Source organism: Acinonyx jubatus, chromosome B2 (assembly GCF_027475565.1).
Source record: "Acinonyx jubatus isolate Ajub_Pintada_27869175 chromosome B2, VMU_Ajub_asm_v1.0, whole genome shotgun sequence".
NCBI lineage: Eukaryota > Metazoa > Chordata > Mammalia > Carnivora > Felidae > Acinonyx > Acinonyx jubatus.
Window position 1 is genome coordinate 26,156,212 of NC_069385.1, and position 26,292 is coordinate 26,182,503.

General features: G+C 39.2%; 1 long non-coding RNA gene across 1 annotated transcript in view; it reads right to left on the reverse strand.

Moving 5' to 3' along the window:
* Positions 1-47: 47 nt before the first annotated feature.
* The window catches only part of LOC128315500 (uncharacterized), a 31,664-nt gene continuing 5,419 nt past the window's right edge, over positions 48-26,292 (reverse strand). Inside the window, exons 2-3 of the long non-coding RNA XR_008298307.1 lie at positions 23,993-24,105; positions 48-5,560 (exon numbers count right to left, since the gene is read on the reverse strand). This is a non-coding gene — a long non-coding RNA (uncharacterized LOC128315500). The remainder of the gene's footprint in view (positions 5,561-23,992; positions 24,106-26,292) is intronic.

Genomic DNA, 26,292 nt, shown 5'->3' on the forward strand with positions numbered 1-26,292 from the left:
AAAGCACAATTTCTCCTCAGTGCAAATACAACCCCCCTCCACCCCTATTCATCTGAATGATCTCTATTTCATTAAAACTCTTTCTCGATCAACAATTGAGCAGATTCCATGCGATATCTGCAGGTCTCTTAAGCACAGGAAAAATAACTCCTTGTTTGAACAACCTGATTCATGAAACCTGTACAGTGACCTAGATCACCGGGCTACTGGCGGACATTTGCAAAACCTTTTGTGGTCTTGCTTCCTACTAAGTTGCTTATAGCATATGGGGAAATTTGACCTCCGTACCTTGGCTGTTTTTCAAAAAGTTCTAACATGGTACAAGAGAGCTTCTGTTCTTTAAGCTTTGCCCACAAATAGATACTCCACGCTTGATTTTTCAAGATGAGATCAATGATAAGCAAGAACATCATAGAAACAAGTCAGAAAAATAAGAACACGTTGATGAAAACTTGCACCTCTGCCTTGTGCCTGCTCACATCCTGGTGGCGGTATTTTTGCGGGAGCTGATAAAGACGTTACATCTATGGATGGGTCTTTGAAGGACAGTTACCTAATCACCACTGTTTATGGGGTGCTAGGCTAGAGCACTGGTACCAGAAGGCTGACATCTATTGTGAAGTTTATGGTCTCCGTGACTTTTACTACTGTAAACGCCTGGGCTAGCTATAAATTGATGTCAACATTAAAGGCCAGATCCTTTAGAGCAAAATATTAATCCACTAATCTATTATGGGTGGCCGGCTTTGAAATACAAACTTTGCAGTCCCAGACCATTAGGTGTTTTCGCCCCCTTGTGGAATTTATTTAGAAGGTCAAAGGAAAGCCATTTCCTTAAGAGGGGTTTTTTTTTGTTGGTGGTGGTTTGTTTGTTTACCTTTTCTGAATGCTTCATTTTCTTTCTTGAAGCAAACAGCATATATTTGAGCAACAAATTTTTTTTTTATTAAAAGAGATTTCAAAGTAAACACCCTTTATGAAAATAAGAGTATTTTCCTTACCAAAGAACTTAACTTGGGATAAGCGTACATAATTGAGATGTGCCTCACATTTCAAAATATGCATTGGCTAAGGGGTTTTCTTTTATAAAAGTATAATGAGCAAATGCTTTAGCCTGTCAGTTAAAACTGATACTCTGCACTCTCACAACAGAACTGTTGTTTTGGGACAAGTACAAATAATAATGCATTTGATGGTAAGTGTTCGGAAAGGTGGAGGGAAATATCTAGGAATGCAGAATGCGGTTATCTGTGTTGGAATGCGACCAAGCCACAGGCTCTAATCTTGTGAAAGGGCCACAGGATGTTTAATGGGAATGAGTGTTGCTGTCTAATTGATTCAGTAAAATTTACTTTAAAATAAGCTTGGCAGATAACATTGTCTCCAAAGAAAGAAATACATTTAGAATTCAAGGAATTCAGGACTCAAGCCATTGGAAATGTTCTCCTCTCCAACCGTATTGTTTTGCTAGCACAAAAGAGGTGTTACGCAGCTTCAGAGATGGTATTTATCATTTTGGTACTGTACCACTGTCATCAGAATCACAGCTGCCAGGCAGGTTAAAGCAAGACAAGGTTAAAGGTTAAAGGTTAAAGGTTAAAGCAAGGTTAAAACAATGGATAGCACATCAAGTGACTTAGCCAATGAACCCCTATCATCTTGTGTTCTGTTTGTCTTTTCCCCCCAGAATAGAAGAAACAATGGCAATGTCAGAATTTTAATTGCAATGGACTGGCTTAAATTACTTGACCTATTTTTATCCAGCTAGGAGAGAAATGATTCTGTTTTTTCTTGGCAGCAATGCTTATCATTTAAATTAGAAAAAAGAAAGATAAGGACATTTCTCTATCAAGTAGTGTACTATTGGTAAACAGTTTTAGTTTGTTTTCTAATAAATAAGATTACCATATATTTTTGAAAAATTTTGAGACACCTGAAGTAAAGAACTTTTCCCCTTCACTGGAGAACTTAAATTTCTGAGGGATGCTAAATAACGAAATGAAAATACTCTAGGAGCTGCTGCGGTGAATTCCCATAGTATTTTGATATTTATGAACATAATAAAAGAAAAACTAAGAGAAATTGGGGTCTACTGTGTAGGGGAACCGAATCCATGGTCCTTGGGAAAGAGAATATCAACCAACACCTTCCTTGCGATCTAGGAACAAATAATGGCTTTTTAGTACCTGGATCCTCATCAGCCGCCAGATGAGCATTCAAGGTGTCACAGCCCGCCCCAGGAGCCAGTTGGTGATGCTTTTTGAGAATTCTGCTTGGCTAAACCAACACATGAAGAGTGAACTAAAGCAGATGCAAGACGAATGAGTACTATTACTAGCTTTATATGTTGTTGGCTTTCATTAGGCTGAACTAATCTGAAAGATTAGTGAGGCAGGACATGACATGGGTGAGGACAGTAGGTCACAGGATTCTTGGAATTTTCCCATGGCATCATCATCGTGCTCCACCCTGAAATCCTTCCCCTTCCCTCTACAGTGGAAAGGCTCCTTGATGACATTTTGGGTTGCTGAACAGAGCAGACGAGGGACTGTGGCTCCAAAGGAGCCTGTGGCAACGCAAGGTTGGCCTTGGTGTGCCTTGAAGGAGATATGCAAATAGGCGAGTGGCTTTTGAAAAGTTAATAGTGTTAAAGAATCCTGTGGGTCTATTCTTGAAAGCTGGGTGGGGAGTGAGATTTAGGCTTGAGCAAAAGTCAAACTGGCAGAAAACCACAAAAAAATGTTGTCAGAGGACAGCCAACTCCAGGGTATGGTATTTTATGAACACTTGTAGGGGATAGGATGCTAGAGTGGAGGAAATGTGATCAGGGCTACTGAACCCTTTTCTCTGTGTGTCTCCCCAGGGATCGACAGAAAAGTTGGCCTTGTGGTTTCTTTAGCTTGACCACAGAGCTTGTTTGTTTGTTTGTTTGTTTGTTTGTTTTTTAATTTCTGGTAACCCACCATTCCCCCCGCCCTTTGCTTCATGACCATATCTCCACACTGACAAACACATAGCACTTAAATTGTATATAAATATCTTTAGGTCTCCTTGTAAATATTGCCCCATTATATTTATTTTGGATAACTCTTTGAAGGAAGATCCTGGATGCAAAATGATGGCTAGTTCCATATTTCTTCCCTTTATCCAGTGTGTTTAGCAAACATATGCATGATGGGGCCAGTCTGTGAAAAGTGATTGAACTGCTATGTTCCTAGTATGAACTGAAAATAAAAATCTAAATGTTTCTTAGATCCCTGTCTGCCACCATGTTTTTTAGGGCAAAGATTTTCAGCTAGCTAGGGCCACCCGTGTAAGAGGCAGAGCAGAATAGGAAGAAGGTATAGGGCAGTAACTTGAAAAAACATTCATATATATATTTGGAAAAATGTTTAAATACATGTTATTTCAGTAAGACTTTTTAAAAAATCTTCTTGACTGATAGAGCATGGATTTTAAACTGGTGAGAAACGCTGTTTAGACGACACGATTCTACCAAATCAGAGAAATTCACCCTGCTGCCAGCACCACTTAACAAATCATTTTGTTAACTCAAGTTGCCTGTGACCGAGCTGACTTTGCTGAGCGCCCACTATGTGACAGGCATTGTGGGGGGCACTTTGCATATGTAATCTTATTTAATCCTCACAGTGTTCCTACAAGGTATGTCATGTCATTATTCCAATTTTAGATAAGGAAACTGTTATTTAAAGAAGAAGTAAAATTGTTCAAGGGCAATACAGCTGGTAGGAGGCTAAGTGGTTTTCCAGACCTAGCTTCCAGTACAGTGTTTATTCTGTTTTTTAAATTTTATTATTATTATTTTTTTTATTTTAGTGAGAGAGAGAGAGCAAGGCGGTCGAGGGGCGGGGGGGGGGGAGAGAGAGAGAGAGAGAGAGAGAGAGAGAGAATCTCAAGCAGGCTCCACACTCAGTGTAGAACCTAACATGGGGCTCGATCCCACGCCCCTGGGATCATGACCTGAGCTGAAATCCAGAGCCACTCAACTGAGCCACCCAGGCGCCCGAGGACAGCGTTCATCCTAATACATGACACTACCATTCTAAACCAAATTACTCTTAATCGTTTTTTTTTTTCTTTTCTTTTCAAATTACTCGTATTCTTAGATCCCATGATTGTCAGCTCATCAGTTGATTTAATAACATGCGTCAGGGGGGAAAAAACCCACTACATTTTATGTACGCAAATTATAAAGTATACTAACACCATTATGACACGTACCTATCCCTACAGTTGCATACCATTTCCTTTTGGGATTTACAAGATTTGGGTCTACCCTTTTCACACCCAGTCTAAAAATTCTTCAGAATTAAGTTTGGCCCCGACAGACAACTGTGAGACTAGCAGAGGTGGTGAGACTGCCTAATCCCTTCTTAACAGCTTTACCTGGTTTACACTTCAAGTCAGATGAAATAATACCAGTGATTTGCATTTCAAATTCTGTTTTTTATTTCTTAATGGAATTACATACTGCTGGATGGTAAATAGTTTCTTTCGCAAAGTAAGCCAACAAAAAACTAAGTAGTTTTGTCAATTCCATAATCTATTACATGAGAATGTCAGTGGCTAAATACTTCCAAGTAAAGAGGATCATCTCACAACTTGACATACTTCCTGGAAGCAACTATGACTTAACATTGTTTCTAAGGGTCAGGCTGATTTCAGAATATTAGCGTGTATACACACACACACACACACACACACACACACACACATACACACATATACATATACATATATATACATCTTAAAATAAAGAAGATAATAGTATTTAGTTCCTTTACACTTAAATAAGCTTCCTTTATCTATCTAAACTTTCTTGACAATTTAAACTTTCTCTTGCTTTGGTCTTCTATGAAAACCCAAAACTCTTCCATTAATAATTGTAATAAAAAAGAATGTAGAACAGGAGTAAAAACCATGGGTAGTCTTAGCTCTGCAACCAAATAGCTGGGTAATTTAATCACTGCTGACTCAAGTTTCTCCATCAGGAAAATGAAGATATATGTTTAATTAATATATCCTGTATTCAAATTCTCATGAAGGAAACACAAACCCATACGTATCATCTTCTTCCTCGGAAAACTGGAGTGGAATACCACAAACCCCTTCAAAATCTTTATATCATTTCTTGCCATTCTTTTTCCAAGGGAACTGTGAGCTTGGGGATGTGCCATAGATGTGTTCCCAGTCGGTTCGACTCTTCAATGGTTGGAATCATCTCTGTAAATGTCTGCCTTCATGAACATATGGGATTTCTCCATCTGTAAGCAACTACCAAAAAAAATGCCACTTGCAAAGATACAGGTGACTACGTAACGTTCTTTGCTGATGTAGTGGTTGAAGTATATATATTATACATTGAAAATACCTTGATCAATTCTTCATTCAGATTCTGCTCTATTTTCTTACAGATAAATTTCATTTTTCCAACCTGATAAGTATCAGATGCAGAATAAATATTTGGTCTCTCTTTCCTTCAAACAACTCTTCCTGGACCATCATCATCATCATGATCACTGCTACTGTTATTTGTTTTCTGGAAAAGACAATCCTATATGTAAAGCTAAAGTACAGGAACCTAGCAAATGCTAAACGCTTACGCTGGCACTTAAGAGTTTTCAAGCAGGTAAGAGGTACACGTCTATGCCCATGTATTTCCTTCTCCCCAACTTCCCAACACACACAGTCTCTTTTTGTTTCATACCACCACATTCCTCCAGTTTGGGGAATCAATTATTTAGCTAGATGACAAATAGAGTCACTGAAAAATAGTTATACAGAGGAAACTGTACACTATAATACATAACTATCCAAGAAACAATTATTGACTGACTTGTAAAAGCAAAGAATCTCAAGAACCAGGATAAAATATTACAAGAAAATATTTGTTCCTTTCCCTACTTGGCCACTAGGTGTAGCTGAAGGTCCATAAGTTCATATTTACGCTTCGTCACCCTCTAGACTCGATTGTCACAAGCTTAAAGAACTTGCCTCTTGCCCCTGCAGTGTGTTTTATTATCAGGTAAGATCTTCCACGTGACCTATTATAACTCTCAAAATTAAAGAGAAGCCAAAGACACCTCAGCACACTCTGCCCAAGCACCATTGCTCACCACAGTCTGATAGAAATTGGAAATCAACAAAAGGTATCTTTGAACAGCCTCCACTTCTTCCCCCTTTTATTCCCTTCCATTTCTGAAGTGCTCTCATCCAGCCTTCCATTCACTCAGGTACCAGTGGCTCAATTTTATGCTCTGCTGGGGACATGTATATCTTAGGAGACAAACACTGGAGAGAGTACAGCATTTAAACTAAAGGAGGAAGTTCTGAATGGTGGGTTTTTGTGCACCTGTCAGAAAGAGATTTGAAGGCTGCTAGGCCTTTCTCTACCTTTATTTGACCCTTAAATCATTCCCTTCTCCTGACCCTCCTCTTACCTCTCAAGCCAGTCCACTTCAATGTCTTATATGAAACTCTTTGCTCTTACCTTAAGTATCGGCATTCACCAGACTTCTCACCTCACGCCACTAGCCAATTCCATAAATTCCTAAACGTTTCCAAAACAATCAGAAAGGGTTCTAATACTAAGGATTCCAATACCTGGATCTTCAGCCCAATCGCTTTCCCAAGTTCTACCTGCACACACATACACAATGAATTCTGATAAACATTTAAGCACAGCATGTCCAAGATTCACTCAGTCCTCTCTGCCCCCTGGGTTGAATTCCTGGTAGTGGAACTACCATTCTTCTAGACACACAAGCCAGAAGTCTAAAAATGCTAGACTTCTACCTTCTTATTTACCCCAGCTCTCATCAATCGAATTAATTGGTCAATGCCTTCAATAAGTCCTTTGCTCTTGCTGTCCCTCTACCTGAAATGTGTTTTCCTTCCTGAACCTCCCTTTGCCAAAACTTGCTTCTTCAATGGCCACGTAAATTAAAATGGAAAGCTACTTCCTGCTTTTCCCCATGGGATTCCCCACCCCTTTCAATCCTGCTCAGTTTTTCTCCAGAGTGCTCATGGTGGTTTTCAAATCAGTCTGTAAAGTTCTGGGCACTCATCTCCTCCAAAGGTTGATTCCCTGAATCTGCTACATAACTTCAGAGGCTGAGTCCAAAAACACCATATAGCTTCCTCCTAGTTCTCTTGGGACCTTGTCCTTGGAGCCCTGAGCTTCAGTATAAAAGGTCCAAGTATTCCTGAGGCTGCCAATCCCATGAGGAAGCCAGGCCACTTAGAAAGGCCGTGTTTAGGTGCATCCACCAGCAGGTTCACACCTGGTAGCCAGTAACAACCTCCAGGGTGAGCGAAGATGCCTCCACATGCTTCCACTCTCCAGCTGTTGAGTTGCCCTTAGCTGTAAAGTCTTTCCAGCAGAAGCCCCAGACATTAGACATTATAGAGCAGAGACAAGTCATGCTCCTGGTACCTTTTCGGAATTCCTGTCTCACAGCATCCATGGGCATCATAAAATGGAGAGTCTTGGGGTGATTTGATAAATAGCAATCATAACTAAATAGCACTTGTCACTATCTCACACAATTCATAGTTTACTTTTACAAAATTTTCTTGATTTCTGTCTCTAAATTATGAGCGTTATGAGAATAGGAATTTTTGTCTATTTTCCTCATTATACCTAGAAGAATACTGGTATATGATAGATGCTCAATAAACATTTGTTGACTAAATGAATGAGTCAATGAGTAAATTAATTTATTTCACCTTTACTGTATCATTCTCCTTTCTATTCCCCTCCTATTGTCTTAGTTCAGACCTTATTTCTTACTTAGACTACAATAACTTCCAATCTGGTTTTACTTCCTCCCATTTTACCCCCCTACCACCCCCATGGTTCTTGCTTCAGGAAGAGTTATTTGAAGATATAGACTTGATCCTACTGTCAGGTGAACTGAAATTGTTCATCTATGCAGTCATGTTAATATCATAATGACCCTGTCTCCCAATGACACAACTGATCAGCCATAGGAAAGTAACTGTCCAAAGGCTAGCGCATTGGCCGGCCAAGAAAATTCCAACCAAGACACAGGGAAACTATAGTCAGATTACAGTGGTGTTTAAACTGAAATCATCTTGAGGTGAGCCCAGGATGTCCTTTTGAGGTTATATACTCATATTGAAGACTGGAGAAACTAGCTTGCAAAAGTCCACAGGAGAGGAACACCTGGTCAGAACAAAGCAATACTAAGAGACCATATGACCCCAAATATAGATGGAGACAGAATATACATCTGTCCCCAAGAGATGTGTAATTCCCCAAATCAGTACCCATCACACCCAGTTGTGCATTGTTCCTATGAGATATCTCCTGGCTTTATTTTCTCTACCTTGAGTGATTTAAAGAAGAACACCTATTTTATTACTCTATGCTTATGTACATGTTGTTCCTTCTGCCTGGAAGGCTCTCCTCATCTTCATACCCTCGTTGAAGTGTCCTTCAAGATCCATTTCAAGCGTCTTCTTCTCTGAGAGACTTTCCATATGACTCTGTACTTTGTGGCACCCCTATACATTATAGATACCTTCATTTATTTGTATTTATCACACAGTACTATAATTATTTCGTAATTAAGCTCCTCTTTTATAATTTGCAATTGGAATAGTCCCCCTTTATCTGTGGTTTCACTATTCATGGTTTTACTTACCTACTGTCAACATGGTCCAGAAGTAGATGATGACGTGTAAAAGTTCAACAGGAGCCCACGCTAAGTCACAATGCTTACGTCATTCACCTTATTACATAGAAATTTTATCAACTCAAATCATCACAAGAAGAAGAGTGGGTATAGTAGAATAAGATACTTTGAGAGACTACACTCACATAGCTTTTATTACCGTATATTGTTGTAACCGTTCTATTTTATTGGTACTTATTATTGTTAATCTCTTACTGTGCCTAATTTGTAAAATGAATTTTCATCATAGGTGTGTATATCTAGGAAAAATCATAGTATATATAGGGTTTGGTACTATTCATGGTTTCAGGCTTCTGCTGGGGGTCTTAGAACATATTCCAAAGATAAGGGGGAACTACCGTATATTTATTAAGAAATTTGTAGCTACAAGTAGCAAAAACCCTGATTTTAGCTTAAATCGTAAGGAGATGTATTAGCCATCCTAAGTCAATGGAAGGAAAGGATCCAAGGTTGGTTGCAACAATGTCAACAGGGACTTGGGTTCTTATATCTCTAATGGGCTAACCTCAGTATTGGCCTTACCTTGTACTGGTGACAGGTAGAATTAGCAGAGCATTTGTGACATATGAACCCAACCATGTTCGAAAGAAAAGTTCTTCTCTTTCTATGGAAGAGAAAATTTTTCACAGAAACGTTCAGTCCCCTGCTATCATATTACATAACCCCTTCTGAACCAACCACTAAGATTGGTTTTACCATGGGATGGAACTTACACAGTCGACTGAAACTAACCACTTGGGAGTAGAACAGGTAGACACTGGACAACAACTATATCATTAGAAGAGTTAAAAGCTAAGCTGACCCTTTCTGAAACTGAAGGCAGAGATTTTTTTTTTCTGGACCAGAACAGGACTATTTTTAAAGTTGTTATATTTTCAAATAGGTTTTCTTCATATAATAAAGATGTATAGCCAACAAAATTGTATTGTAAATCACTGAGAGCAGGTTTATTTGATAAATGTTAAAATGCTTCCTACGAAGTGATTTGTTAATATAAATAATCATCTTAAAAAGAAGTATATAATTATGATGACTTCATTTCTAGCCCTCCAAAAATCCCCTTGTTAATATGATTAATAAACAATTTCTCTGAACCAAGAAAATCATGTACATGTTGGCAGGTAATTAATCTCAGGGCAAAATGAACAGAACCTAATATTTATGAACAAATTACTGATAGCTAGCTATAAGGTCCATTTGCACAGTAAGATACACTGGCCCATATACCAAAGCCGAAAAGAAAATGACATTAGTCTGGTAACATTGAAACACAGGGGATAAGAGAAATCTAACACACAACATCTTTTGTTCTATCCAGTCATTGTTTGCTCTACCCTTCCCCAAAATGCCCCTTCATGCATTCCAGTCATGTACATCCATTTGAGAACTCCCATGATCTTAGGACCACAGTGATTGGTTAGGGCTACCCAGATAGACTCACTTGATCCAATCATCGTAACTTATCCTCCTGGTTGCAGCTAATGTGTCCGCAAATAACACTTGACCCAATGAAAACCTTTCTCAGGGAGTTTTTAACTTCACAATGGAGATCAAGTTTTAATCCCTCTCCAGTGATGAAATTGAGCCTGGAAACTGCTGTGAGCCATATTTCCAGCTGTGTGGAAGAAGCTAGTGTCAGACAAGGAAGACGGTATGAAGAGAGAAGCAAAGACAAAAAAGTGATCCGTGACCATCTGAGTCCCTGAGGTCTAGTTGCAATTTTGCCTTTCCTGGAGTTTGGTTACATGAGACAATACCATTTCCTGTTTCCGAGCTAATTTTAGTTGGGCTCAATTATGTGAAACAAAATCGTCCTGACTAATACATACGAACACAAATTTCATCTCCATTTGGGTTCTTTTTTTTTAATGTTTCACAGAAATATGTTTGAGGGGGAACTTCTATTTTAGACCTAAGCTACTGAGTGACTCAAAACAGTCTTTTTCATGAACAACATGAGGTCTATAAAGCGCCAGTATTAAAATTCACTTTGTTCCTCTCAGATGAAACTTCCAACATCCTCTTCCACTAATATTACAATTAGCAATGGATGCCGTGATATGCTGCCCAGATTTCCCTCCAGGACTGAAGAACCTATTCCCTCGGTTGCTGGGAATGCTGCCAGCAGATAGCCCACAGCTGACAAGAACTCTGTTTCAAAACTGCCTCATTGCCTTGCCCAAGGTCACATCCCTTTCACAAGGCAGCCTGCTTCCAATGACTGGTTAATGTTTGATACAAAGGCCTGGCTCCCTGGCCCCAACTCAGGAAAACTCTGAAAGGCCATCCTCACTTCCAAGCTTCCCATGGGGGGGGAGCTGAGGATGTCACTGGGCTGCATTGCAGCCCATCTTCTCCTCACGCACTGGGCCCTCCTCCCTTCCTTTCCACAGGCATTGCTTCCAACAGCACTCCCCGCTCAACTCCCAGCCTGCTAATCTCCACCTCAGAGGCCGCCCTCTGAGAAACCCAACCTGCAACACGGTGCTTTTTAAACATCATTAAACCATAAAGATATGATGTAGCCCTTTAAGAAAAGCTCAATGGTTAGTTAATGCTCCTTAAATTTCCCTAGCATTCTGCTAAGCATTACAGAGGAGAGAATAAAAGTATAAGGTGTATCTCCTGCCCTTAATGAACACACAGTCTCATTGGACACATGCAATGTAAACAGTTGTTCTCATACAACTCAGCAGCATGTCCAGATGAAGAAAACTAAAAGGAAGCCCAAACGGGCACACAGTAGATGATTCGTTGGGTAGATTCATTCATCACAGTAGATGATTCATTGGGTGGATGGATGGATGGACGGACGGATGGATGAATGGAAAGAGATGTATGTGAACTGGGCTAGACCATAAAATGTATGTGAAGGCTCTCCACTTTTGCCACGGCCACCTTCCTTCTCTTCATTAACCTCCTTTATCATCCCCTGTTTTTCACATTAAAAAAATAGAATAATCGACCAAAGTGAGCACACAAGATCTCACTAGGAACTCTGCTTTGGTCTGGGAGAATATGAGGGGGGAAAGAGCCTGCCCTTTTGCCTCTGTGCCAAAATCTAATCTCTCCCATGCTCTCGGAAGGGCCAAAGTGAACCAACCACCTTCCTGCCTCACAAGTAATCTATGGAGAAAGAGACCTATTCTATAGTCAGTAACAATAATACCAACACTAATAATATCTTACATCACTATGGTGTTTTATGAACTAGCTCTTACCTTATTTGATCCTCACATCATCCTGGAAGGTAGGGAGGGTAAATATTGTATCCTCCCTTTCACAGAGAGGGAAACTGAGGTCTAGAGGTCCTACATATTAAAGCAAAAATTAAAATGAAGTCTTCTTCCTTTCATTGCCATCCTATAAACTATTAGAATTCACATGGACTATGAATGAGGTCTGTCTCTGAAGGCTACCAACCGAGAGTTACGATTTATGTAGTAATAAGATGATAACATTCTTAGTTCCAGTAGCACAGTTAGTTTGGGTCTCAGTAAAAGTCAGTCGATCTTTACCAAGCAGATCTCATATCATTGCATATATTATTCAGAAATGATGTATCTGAACATAAACTTTGAATTAGAAAAACAGAGAGAAGTTCGACCAATTAATTATACCCACCTTTGAACAGATAAGTACATATATTACATTCTAGATCATAAATATCTCTAATTTCTATCAGGATCTTACTTACAATTACACAGTTCCACAGGAGATAAAAGCTGGATCCTAACAGAAACCTATTTCCTTTTCTACTCAGTTGTATGGCATAACATTCTATTCTTAACTGAGATAAACTTATTTTGGATGTCTACTTTGGCAGGTCCCTTGTGAGGGTGGGGGTGAAAATTGATGGGAAAAGAAATTGCTCTGCCAGCTCCTGCCATGCACCTTCAACTCAAATCAGCTTCCTACTTCCTCTACATGTCTTCAGCCAGCATATGGCAGAAACATCAGTATGTTTTTTTTCTTCCCTTCATGAGTGAATTGAGGTCATCTCTTGTGCAGTCATTATTTTGTAAGGATTATTCTGCAGGATGATTTGATTTCCTATTGTCTTGTCTACTCTTGTTTCCACCTGTATTTGCATCTCATTGACTCTCAAAAATAATGTCTTACTCAGCTCCATTCCATCTGTTCATGTATATAATGAAGATTCAGTTTCTAAAGTGTTCTATTCCTGAATCTGAGTCTCATCCAGCAGTCTCGTTTATGGACTATATGACCTTGGCCTAGACAATTGCATTCTCATTGGCTTCAGCTACCTCTTCTAGACAAAGGGGAAAATTATAACTGTTCCATTTATTAATGTGCTTTGAAAAATCACAGGAGATTATTGGAATGTATGGATTTAATCTTCATGACTATGCATTCACACATAATCCCTGAAAGTCCCTGACATATTCAGTAGATTGTCATTTTGAATTAATAGATGTTTAAGGATGATACCTGAGTCATTTAGCATGCCTCAGCACCTGGACTGTCCAATAACTAATTTTTTCAAGTTTTGTAGTTCCCTTCCCATCAGCAAAAATTCACATTGAGCAATAAAAACTTTCTATCTTTGTTAAACATGGACACTGAGCCAAAACAAAGCACATGCAAGTGTTGTCAGAAAAATTGAAGCCAAAGTAAAGAGAGCTAAAAAGTAATAATTATTAGTGAGAAAAATTAAGTTTTCAATATATTCAAGAGTGGAATGCTAGGGGTGCCTGGGTGGCTCAGCTGGTTAAGCGTCCAACTTCGGCTTAGGCCATGATCTCACAGTTCATGGGTTCGAGCCCCACATTGGGCTCTGTGCTGACAGTTCAGAGCCTGGAGCCTGCTTTGGATTCTGTGTCTCCCTCTCTCTCTCTGCCCCTCCCCTGCTCATGTCCTGTCTCTCTCTCTCTCTCTCTCTCTCTCTCTCTCTCTCTCAAAAATAAACATTAAAAAAAATTAAAAATTAAAAAAAGACTGGAATCCTGAATTTGGCCATGACTAGTGACTCTATTATGTGAAAGGCTCTGCCATATTTATTGAATACAGAATGAAGAAAAAGTGATTAAAGAAACTATTTCATCTAGTGCTTTAGCCAGTGCAATTATGGAAATTTGTAGGGATAAAACTATATGTTAAAGTCCCGCTGTAACTTGAAGGATTCCAGATGGGTTCAGATGTATCTCTCTTGAATGTTAAGTACCTACCATATAAGGCAGTGTGGAAATGCTGGGCATGTTATGATGGTCCCACCCAATGAGATAATGCTGATCGTATAGAAGTTATTTTTAAAGATTTTTTTGTTTGACGGCTACATAAAAAGAGTAAGTATTTTAAACCCCCCAGAGCTCATATTCCATACTTCTGACCGAGAAAGCAGTAAGCACTTTGGGAGATTCTTAAGCATTTGTTTAAAACTATACCAATTTAAAGGTGACCCTATGACTCTATAAATACTCCTGTCTTTTAATTTATCTGTTTTTTCTTCTATGAATCTATCTTAAGAAAGTAGTCCAAATATAGAGAAATGTTTATTCATTACAGTATTTTTGCAGCATTTTAGGCAGTGAAAAACTGTTGGAAATAATCTAAATATCTACTGTTAAGGGAATGGCTCAGTTAATTACGGTTTAGACATGAAAGAAAAATGTAGTTGCCACTTAAAATGTTCTTTATCAGACTTTAATGAAAAGCTGAAATTCATGTAAAGCTGTGTGTTGCTAAAAGTCTGGAAAAAAAGTCTGTCAAATGATAATACACTGGAGTTTGAACACTGGAATGAAAACTTTTTTTATATTGATGTACTTTCCAGTTTCTCTATGATATATACATATTACATTTAAAGTCAGGGAAAAAGTTGAAGAGAATTTTTAAATAATCTATCTTTCTTAAAAATAACAATATTATCCGGAGGAATGATGAACACATGAAACACTACCCCAATGTCAGAAACTAGAATTACTGTTGACAATCTACTGCGCCTATGCCCTACAGGCATGTAAATGTCTCCCAGTTTCTTGCTTACCGCTTATGACATGTTTGTTTATAATGTTGGAATGTTTCCATAGCTAGTAAAACAGAAATTACTGACAATATCAAGAGGGAAATTTGCAGATGTTTGTGTTACCGTCCAAAGTAGTTATTTATTTATAAATATTAGACTAACTAGATACTAGGTACTATGTGTGCTAGGGGCTGGGGAAATCAGAATGAGAAATGCAGAGTTTACAGGCTGGTGGTAGAGTTTTATGGGAAGCAAACAACCATTTCACCTGAAGCTAGAAAGATTAGTGTTAGCAAAGCCAAAGTGAGGGCTAAGTCAGGCATAGGGCACTCTATGCAATAGCCCTGGAGGCAGAAAGGCGAGTTCCTAGTGTTCTCCAGTATCTAGTCCTCCTTTTCTTCTCTATTCACAAAGAATTCTACAGCTCAGTTCCCTGGTAACTGGGCAGAGCCATGTGATTAATTCTGTCCACTAAAATGTGAACAGGAGTGATATGCAGCATTTCCAGGCTAAGGCAGTCTCTCTTCTCCTCTGACCTTTAACTGAAGAGGTCATGGGTTCCAGGTCACAAGATCTTGCCTCAGTAACCACACAGATAGCAGCTGTCCTGGAGTCATTTAGACCCATGGCAGATTTTGCACTGATAAGAAATAATTATTTATTTTGATCAGCTGCAGAAAATGGGGAATTTCTTATTTCTAGTATAACTCAACCTATCCTGTCTTTTTTTTTTTTACTTTTTAAATTCTATTATTATTATTTAATAATTTTATTGTCACATTAGTTAACATATAGTGTATACAGTGTAGTCTTGGCTTCAGGAGTAGATTCTCGTGATTCATCACTTATATACAACACGCAGAACTCATCCCAACAAGTGCCCTCTTCAATGCCCATCACCCATTTTTCCCGCCTCCCCTGCCATCCCATCCCCATCAATCCTCAGTTTCTTCTCGGTATTTAAGAATCTCTTATGGTTTGCCTCTCTCTCTGTTTGTAACTGATTTTTCCTTCCCTTCCCCTACGGTCTTCTGTTAAGTTTCTCAAATTCCACATATGAGTGAAAACATCTGATATCTGTCCTTTTCTGACTGGTTTATTTCACTTATAATATCCTCCAGTTCCATCCACATTGTTGCAAATGGCAAGATTTCATTCATTTTCATCACCATATATATATATATATATATATACACCACATCTTCTTTATCCATTCATCAGTTGATGGACATTTGGGCTCTTCCCATAATTTGGCTCTTGTTGATAGCACTGCTATAAACATGGGGGTACATGTGCCCCTGTGAATCAGCACCCCTCTATCCTTTGGATAAATTCCTAGTAGGGCTATTGCTAGGTTGTGGGGTAATTCTATTTTTAATTTTTTGAGGAATCTCTACACTGCTTTCCTGAGTGGCTGCACCAGTTTGCATTCCCACCAACAGTGCAAAAGGGTTCCCTTTTCTCCACATCCTCACCAACATCTGTTGTTTCCTGAGTTGTTAAATTTAGCCATTCTGACCGGTGTGAGGTGGTATCACAATGTGATTTTGATTTGTATTTCCCTGATAAGGAGCAACATTGAGCATCTTTTCATGTGCCTGTTGGCCATCTGGATGTATTCTTTGGAAAAGTGTCTATTCATGTCTTCTGCCCATTTCTTCACTGGAGTCTTTTTTTTTTTTTTGGCGGGGGGCAGGGGGTTGAGTTTGGTAAGTTTTTTATAGATTTTGGATACTAACCCTTTATCCAGATATGTCATTTGCAAATATCTTCTCTCCATTCCATTGGTTGCCTTTTAGTTTTGTTGGGTGTTTCCATTGCTGTGCAGAAGCTTTTTATCTTGATGAGGTCCCAATAGTTCATTATTGCTTTTATTTCCCTTGCCTTCAGAAACATGTCAAGTAAAAAGTTGCTGCAGCCAAGGTCAAAGAGGTTATTGCCTCTTTTCTCCTCTAAGATTTAATGGTTTCCTGTCTCACATATAGACCTTTCATCCATTTTGAATTTATTTTTATGTATGGTGTAAGAAAGTGGTCCAGTTTCATTCTTTTGCATGTTGCTGTCCAGTTCTCCCAGCACCATTTGCTAAAGAGACTGTCTTTATTCCATTGGATACTCTTTCCTGCTTTGTCAAAGATCAATTGGCCATACATTTCTGTGTCAATTTCTGGGTTCTCTATTCTATTCCATTGGTCTGTGTGCCTGTTTTTGTGCCAATACCATACTGTCTTGATGATTACAGCTTTGTTACAGGCTGAAGTCCAGGAATGTGATACCTCCAGCTTCGGTTTTCTTTTTCAACATTACTTTGGCTATTCGGGGTCTTTTGTGGTTCCATACAAATTTTAGGATTGTTTGTTCTAGCTCTGAGAAGAATCCTGGTGCTGTTTTGATTGGGATTGCATTGAATGTGTAGATTGCTTTGGGTAGTATCGACATTTTAACAATATTTGTTCTTCCGATCCATGAGCATGGAATGTTTTTCCATTTCTTTGTGTCTTCTTCAGTTTCTTTCGTAAGCTTTCTAAAAGTTTCTCTTTTTTAAATTTTTTTAATGTTTATTTATTTGAGAGAGAGAGAAAGAGAGCGAACGTGAGCGGGGGAGGGGCAGAGAAAGAGGGAGACACAGAATCTGAAGCAGGCTCCAGGCTCTGAGTGGTCAGCACAGAGCCTGATGCAAGGCTTGAACTCACAAACTGCAAGATCACGACCTGAGCTGAAGTCGGACGCTTAACCGACTGAGCCACCCAGGCGTCCCAGATTTCTATAGTTTTCAGTGTACAGATCTTTTATCCCTTTGGTTAGGTTTATTCCTAGGTATTTTATGGTTCTTGCTGCACTTGTAAATGGGATCAATTTCTTGATATCTCTTTCTGTTGCTTCATTATTGATGTATAGAAACGCAACTGATTTCTATACATTGATTTTATACCCTGCAACTTTGCTGAATTCATATATCAGTTCTAGCAGTTTCTTGGTGGAGTCTTGTGGGTTTTCCATGTAGAGTATCATGTCATCTGCAAAAAGTGAACGTTTGACTTAATTGCTGATTTGAATGATTTTTATTTCATTTTGTTGTCTGATTGCTGAGTCTAGACCTTCCAACACTATGTTAAACAATAGTAGTGAGAGTGGACATCCCTGACGTGTTCCTGATCTCAGGGGGAAAGCTCTCAGTTTTTCCCCACTGAGGATGATACTAGCTGTGGTCTTTTCATATATGGCTTTTATGATGTTAAGTTATGTTCCTTCGATCCCACCTTTCTTGAGGGTTTTTATTAAGAAAAGATGCTGTACGGGGCACCTGGGTGGCGCAGTCGGTTGGGCGTCCAACTTCAGGCAGGTCACGATCTCTCAGTCCGTGAGTTCGAGCCCTGCGTCAGGCTCTGGGCTGATGGCTCGGAGCCTGGAGCCTGTTTCCGATTCTGTGTCTCCCTCTCTCTCTGCCCCTCCCCCGTTCATGCTCTGTCTCTGTCCCAAAAATAAATAAACGTTGGAAAAAAAAAAAGAAAAGATGCTGTATTTTGTCAAATACTTTTTTTTGCACCTATTGACAGAATCATATGGTTCTTATCCTTCCTTCTACTAATGTGATGTATTGCATTGATTGTTTTGCAAATATTGAACCAGCCCTGCAGCCCGGGAATGAGTCTCACTTGATCACAGTGAATAATTCTTTTAATATGCTCTTGAATTCAATTTGCTAGTATCATGTTGAGAATTTTTGCATCCATGTTTATCAGAGATATTTGGCCTATAAGTCTCCTTTTTAGTGGGGTCTTTGTCTGATTTGGAAATCAATGTAATCCTGGCTTCATAGAATGAGTCTGGAGGCTTTCCTTCTATTTCTATTTTTTGGAACAGCTTGAGAAGAATAGGTATTAACTCTGCTTTACATGTCTGGTAGAATTCCCCTGGGAAGCCATCTGGATCAGGACTTCTATTTTGGGGGAGATTTTTGAAAACCAATTCAATTTCTTTGCTGGTTAGGGGTCTGTTCAAATTTTCTATTTCTTCCCATTTGAGTTTTGGTGACGTGCGAGTGTCTAGAAATTTGTCCATTTCTTCCAGATTGTCTAGTTTGTTGGCATGTAATTTTTCATAGTATTCTCTAATAATTGTTTGTATTTCTGTGGTGTTGGTTGTGATCTCTCCTATTTCATTTGTGATTTTTATCAATTTGGGTCCTCTCTCTTTTCTTTTTGAGCACTCTGGCTAGGGCTTTATCAATTTTGTTTATTCTTTCAAAAAACCAGCTCTTAGATTCATTGATCTGTTCTACTGTTTTTGTTTGTTTGTTTGTTTGTTTGGTTGTTGGTTTTGTTTTTGCTTTTGGGTTTGTTTGTTTGTTTTTGGATTCTATATTGTTTATTTCTACTATAATCTTTATTATTTCTCTTCTTCTGCTGGCTTTGGGCTTTCTTTGCTGCTCTGTTTCTAGTTTCTTTAGGCATGAGGTTAAGATATGTTTTTGGGTTCTTTCTTGCTTCTTGAGATAAGTCTGGATTGCAATGTATTTTCCACTTAGGACTGACTTTGCTGCATCCCAAAGGGTTTAGACTGTCGTGTTTTCATTTTCATGTGCTTCCACATGTTTAAAAAAAATTTTTTTAACACTTACTTATTTTTGAGAGACAGAGAGAGACACAGAGCATGAGCAGAGGAGGGGCAGAGAGAGAGGAAGACACAGAATCCGAAGCAGGGTCCAGGCTCCAAGATGCCAGCACAGAGCCTGATGCGTGGCTCGAACTCACAAAGCGCAAGTTCGTGACCTGAGCTGAAGTCGGACGCTTAACTGAGCCACCCAGGCGCCCCTTTTTTTTAAATTTCTTTTTTTTAACATTTATTTATTTTTGAGAGACAGAGCATGAGCAGGGGAGGGGCAGAGATAAAGAGGGAGAATGTGCTTCTATACATTCTTCTAAATTTCTTCTTTAATTGCCTGGTTGACACACATTCTTTGGTAGGATGTTCTTTAACCTCCATGCATTTGGAGGATTTCCAAATTTTTTCTTGTGGTTGATTTCAAGTTTCATAGTGTTGTGCTGTGTTCTGAAAATATGCATGGTATGATCTCAATCCTTTTACATTTGTTGAGGGCTGTTTTGTGACCCAGTGTGTGATCTATTTTGGAGAATATTCCATGCACACTCGAGAAGACTGTGTATTCTGCTGCTTTTGGATGAAAGGCTCTGAATAATATATCTGTTAAGTCCATCTGTCCAGTGTATCATTCAAGACCATTGCTTCCTTATTGATTTTCTGCCTAGATTATCTGTCCATTGAAGTAAGTGGAGTATTAAAGTCACCTACAATTACAGTATTATATCAATAAATTTGCTTATGTTTGTGATTACTTGATTTATATATTTGGCTGCTTCATTTTGGGGGCCTAAAAATTTACAATTGTTAGTTCTTCTGGATGGATGGAGCCCTTAATTATGATACAATGCCCTTCTTCATCTCTTGTTACAGTCTTTGGTTTAAAATCTAGTTTATCTGTGGGTCGCCTAAGTGGCTCAGTCAGTTGAGCAGCCAGCTTCAGCTCAGGTCATGATCTCACAGCTCATGAGTTCGAGCCCCACGTCGGGCTCTGTGCTGACAACTCGGAGCCTGGAGCCTGCTTCAGATCTGTGTCTCCCTCTCTATCTGCCCCTAATTCACTTGCATTCTGTCTCTGTCTCTCTCCAAAGTAAATAAACACTAAAAAAATTTTTTTAATCTAGTTTGTCTGATATAAGTATGGCTAGTCCAGCTTTCTTTTGACTTCCAATAGCATGATAGATGGTTCTCCATCCCCTCACTTTCAATCTGCAGGTGTCCTCAGGTCTAAAATGAGTCTCTTGTAGGCAGCATACAGATGGGTCTTGGTTCTGTATCCATTCTGATATCCTATTTTTATTGGGGCATTTAGTCCATTTACATTCAGAGTGATGGTTGAAAGATATGGATTTAGTGTCACTGTGTTATCTGTAGGTTTTGTGCTTGTGGTCCTTTGTAGTCTTTGCTGCTTTCCACTCACAGAGTTTCCCTTAGGATTTCCTGCAGGGCTGGTTTAGTGGTCATGAACGCCTTCAGTTTTTGTTTGTCTGGAAAAGCCCTTATCTCCCCTTCTGTTCTGAATGACAACCTTGCTGGATAAAGGATCCTTGGCTGCATATTTTTCCTATTCAACACATTGAATATTTCCTGCCACTCCCTTCTGGCCTGCCAGGTTTCAATGGACAGGTCTGCTGCTATCCTTATGTGTCTACACTTGGAGATTAAGGCCTGTTTGTCCCTAGCTGCTTTCAGAATTCTCTTTCTCTTTGCATTTTGTCAGTTTCACTGTGATATGTCGTGGCGTTGACCCATTTGTGTTGATTTTGAAGGGAGTTCTCTGTGTTTCCTGAACTAGGATGTCTGCTTCCTTCCCCAGATTAGGGAAAACCTCAGCTATAATTTGTTCAAATAAACCTTCTGCCCCTTCCTCTCTCTCTTTTTCCTCTGGTACTTGTATGATACAGATATTATTATGTTTCTCTGAATCACTTAGGTCTCTAATTCTCCCCTCGTGGTCTAGTAATTTCCTATCCCTCTCTTTCTCAGCTTCATCATTTTCCATAATTTTATCTTCTATTTCACTTATTCTCCCCTCTGCTTCTTTCATCCTTGCTGTCACTGCATCTAGTTTATTTTGCATCTCATTAGCAGCATTTCTTAATTTGTCATGACTATTTCTTAGGTCCTTGATCTCTTCAGCAATAGATTCTTTGCTGTCTTCTATGCTTTTTCAAGCCCAGCTATTAGTCTTATGACTATTATTCCAAGTTCATGTTCAGATATATTGTTTATATCTGTTTTGTGCAATTGTCTACCTGTCATTTCTTCCTGGAATTCCTTTTGAGAAGAATTCTTCTGTTTCATCATTTTGGCTAGTTTCCTGTCTTTTACGTGTTTTAATAGCTTGTTATGAGTCACCAACTTGCGAGTACTACTATGTTAAAAAGTGGTAATACACTGTCCAGGGCCTGGCATTTCAGGAAGTGTTTTGGAGTGTGTTGCACACACTCTGTTGTGTCTCTCATTGCTTTGTCTCCCTACTGGTAGTGGTGGTTTTGTTTGATTTGTGCTTTGGTTTGTTCATTGAATTAAGCCCTGGAAAAAATGGAAAAGGGGGAGGGTGGAAGAAGCCTTATCCCATACAAAGAGAGAAATGACAGGGATGGCAAAAAAAGACCAGGCAAAGAATCAAATAAACTACAATGCTTAATCCAGAGAGGGAGAGAGGAAAATAAAGAAGACAGAGATAAAGAAAAGGTGTAGAAAGAACAGAGTAAAAATGCCTGATTAAACAAACAACCAGAATAGAGAAGCAGTTACCAGGCACAGAGGGGCAAGGTTTGGTGTAGGAGGGTCTGCCCTCCACGGGGGGCTGTTGTCTTGTTCCCTGAAGCCCCACTGTGTTGGTGATGAGGAGAAAAATTGCTACACCCCAATCTCTCCTCCCCAGACTAGGTGTTCCAAACCACAATGTTCAGGCAGTCCTCACAGAGCAGTGTGGATGGGCCGGTTTGTCCTGCTCCACAGTCTCCCGTGCCTCCTAGGTGCTCGGCTGGGATTCAAAACCCAATGTCTTAAAGGATCCCCCTCCACATGGTCCCAGTTCTGGAGCAAGGCTAGTCTGCCCAGCCAGCAAAGGGCTTCTGGCTGGCATCTATCTTTTATCCTTGGAAGAGTAATATACCCTCTTCCCACAGTAATCAGGGGAGGGCACTGCTGTCTCCCAGTGCACCCTTGAGATCGCTACTGAGCCCTGAGCTGGTTCTCCCTCCCCCGGAAAGCTTACACACACAGTGGCAGCTCTAGTTTAGAGAAAGTCACACAACTCTGAAAACTGATCTTCACTCCTAAGGCTGTTTGCAAGGTATACACTGGCTCTCTCTGTATTTTTCATTCCCCGATCCATGGTCTAGAGATGTTTTTCTCTTGTCCAAATACAATCCCACACTTCCACAGCCTTTCTCTTCCTTTTGTCTCTCTGCTGAAGAGGATCCCTTCCTCCAAGCCTACGCCACCCATTTTATATCAACCCAGTTGGTAAACATGCACCTCTGTCCCCCCAAGCTGTCTCTGTATACCTGTACACACATGGAGATGTTTCTATCACTCTGTAGCCTGGATTCCTGGAATTCCAACTGTTCTGACCTCCATACTGCTGTGTTTGAGGGAGAAGGTTAATTCTGGTTTCCCTACTTCTCTACCATCTTGATTCTCCCCCCAACACATCCTGTCTTAAACAGGGATTTTAAAAATCAAAACACTGTGATTGAATCAAGTACAAGGGATGGGCATTTAGAAATGAGTGTTAATTGCATCAGCTATGGCTGACATCATTATAACATGGTCCCTATAAAGATGCATTCCCCAGCATTATGAGAAGGTACTCACCCTCCCCTTCTCCTTTCTCCCCATGACGTGCTTCTGGAGCACTTTTTTCTCACTCTCATTTGTTTAATTTCTGGTCAGACCTTCCCTATTGCAGTTATGCTTATAGTCTACTTCATCATAGACCACCACCAATCCCTAACTGTCTATTTCCACAACTTTCTTTGAAGACTCTTCTAGTCAATGTAAAACTCAAATTTTAACACCCAGTATGAGGTTTCTTTGTTTCATTTTTCTAGAACACTGTCATCAAATCTATTTGCCAAGTACAAAATAAACAACTTAAAGAGAAGCCACAGAGAAGACTGCCATGTTGCAACACAGTCAACTCAACTCAGAATAGTACAGTGGAGAACATTTGGGGCATGCTACACAAATGTGCATTGCCATAAATGCAGATTACAGTCTGGAGAGCTAGTTTTCATTGCTTAAATGTATAATAATAGTTGACATTACATAGGGCTTAAAATGTGTTAGTAGATTAGAACAGACCAACCACCTCCATCAATCACACAAAATTGAAACCGTAAGAACGACCTCCAAGTGCAACTTTAAAATGTCTTATGATTCACATCACGATTCCTCCTTCATTAAAGACATCACAGCACTGGCATCAACCCTCACTTGAAGAAATCAACCGATCCAAAGACCATTCCCACTTGTAATATCCTACAACCAAACTGAACAATAGAAAACTGTACAGTCGTTTCTGCTAATGAGAGACCATCTCCGTTGAAATGTTCTCCCCTGTTTCTATAATTTTATATAGTTTGTTCATTTATATTATAACTGGTTTCTTTATTTAAAGAGGAGGCTTTCCACAGTTTGGAGGACTTACCAAGGTTCACCTCTAACTTTCCTGCCACAGACCAGGACCACCGAGCCAGACAACTTCTGTGTACATTCCTCAGGGCCTTGTTTGTCTCTTTTGCTTGAAGTTCCTGGGCTCTGCTGGAAAGATGAATCATGCACTGGGTCCAAAATATTGTTTAATTACAGCTTCCAAAAATAACAAAAAACTTTTTTATTTTTTCCTAAGAAAATAATATTTTATTCATTTATATCTTGAACTTTCTGATCAGATCTGCACTACAAAAAATTCTTGGTGATATAGTGTTCTCTATCTTATGTCAAATTTATCTTGTAATATCTTCTCATAAACATCCCTTGTTGATTAAAGGGAAAACAATGTAGAATGATCAACAGATAAAATACCAGTAAGTCTAAGTCCATGACAAAAACTGTCACCATGGTCTTCTGCTTATGGCCAAGATGGAATAGCAGATAACAGATTTACTCTCTTGCCTAAACAACTAAAAACAAATGGACGAAATATATGAAGAAACAGGTTTCAAGATATAGGACATCAGCTGAAAAACACTGATAACGGAATGAGAATCAAATAAGGTGAATCCTATGATTGCCTGAGCTTATGGCCTTAAGGAATTTCCAAGTTACACCACAGAAAAGAAACCCAGGAATTCAATGCAAACATCCTGCATTGAGGAGATAAAGCTCAGAGTCATGGGAAAACAAGGTGGCAGAGTTTACAAGGCAGAGTATTAGAGATTGCTGCTGGGAAAGAATCACCCAAAAGGACTAGAACTAACAACACTTGATGCTCACCCAGGACTGGGAATAGTGCCTGTACCCACTAACCAGACTGAAAAACCTCATAACTCACACACCTTTTGGTAAAGCATCTCGCTTCGGTAATCTGGAGTATTTAACCCTAGACTAAACACTGCATTAGGACTGCTGAGCACATCTTAAAAGCAAGTCGTGAAAAAATCAAACTTTTTCCAAGTAACTTACCCGCATCCAAGAACAATGCCCAAGAATATTTTTACTAATATAAAAATATCCAACACTGAACAAGGAATAAATCTATAATGTCCAGCATCTGATAAAAGATTACGAGGCATCCAAAAAGCAAAATACAGCCTTTAATGAGAAGGGAAGTCAATCAATTGAAAACAACCAAGTATTAAACTTAGCAGACAAGGACATTGGAACAGTTATAAGGGTTTTCCATATGATCAAACATTACGTACAGAGATGGGTGACATAGAAAAGACCTAAATCAAAACTCTAGTGATAATAATTTTAAAGTGATGATATGAAAAATATATTGGATGGAATTAAAAGTAGATTAGAAAAAAGAGAATAGAGAAGATGCTTCACAACAGCGTGAATATAATTACCACCATTGAACTGTACACTTAAGAATAGTTACAACGGTAAATTTTATGTGATTCTTTTTCACCACAACAAAAAAATGTTTTGAAAAGTTGATTAGAAATTTCAGAAGAAAAAGTAGTGTGTTTGAAGACATAGCAATAGAAACTATCCAAAATGAAGCAGAGAAAGAGAAAACAATTAAAATAAGAGTATCAGTGAGGGATGCCTGGGGGGCTCAGTCAGTTGAGCATCTGATTCATGATTTGGATTTGGGTCATGATACCAGGGTTCATGGACTGGGCCCCAGGTCAAGCTCCACGCTCAGTGTGGAGCTTGCTTGGGATTTTCTATCTCTCTCTCTCTCTCTCTCACTGTCTCTAAAATTTAAAAAAATGAAAAAAAAAAAACCAGGATCAGTGAGCTTTGAACAATGTGAAGATGCCATATCTATCTATATATGTAATAGGAGTCTCTGGAAGAGAGGTTGACAGAAAGAAATTTGAAGAAATAATGGCTAGTAACTTTCCAAAGTAAATGAAAACTGTGTTTCTGTATACCTAAGCTCAATCAATCCAAGGCACCAGATATAGGAAGAAAGAATACACCAAGGCACATTATAACTGAATTTTTCTAAACTAGTGATAGAGAGAAAATTTTAAAGCAATTAAAAACCAGAGAAAAACACATTAAGTACAGAGAAACACAGATAAGGATGACAGCAGATTTCTAGTAGGAAGTGATGCAAATGAGAAGGCAATGAAGCAACATCTTTAGTGACAGGAAAAAAAAAAAAAACAGAAAACCCGTCAACCTAGAATTTTATACTAAGTAAAATATCTTTTAAGAACTAAGATGAGGGACACCTGGGTGGCTTAGTCAGTTGAGCATCCGACTTTGGCTCAGGTCATGATCTCATGGTTCATGAGTTTGAGCCCTGCATCAGGCTCTGTGCTGACA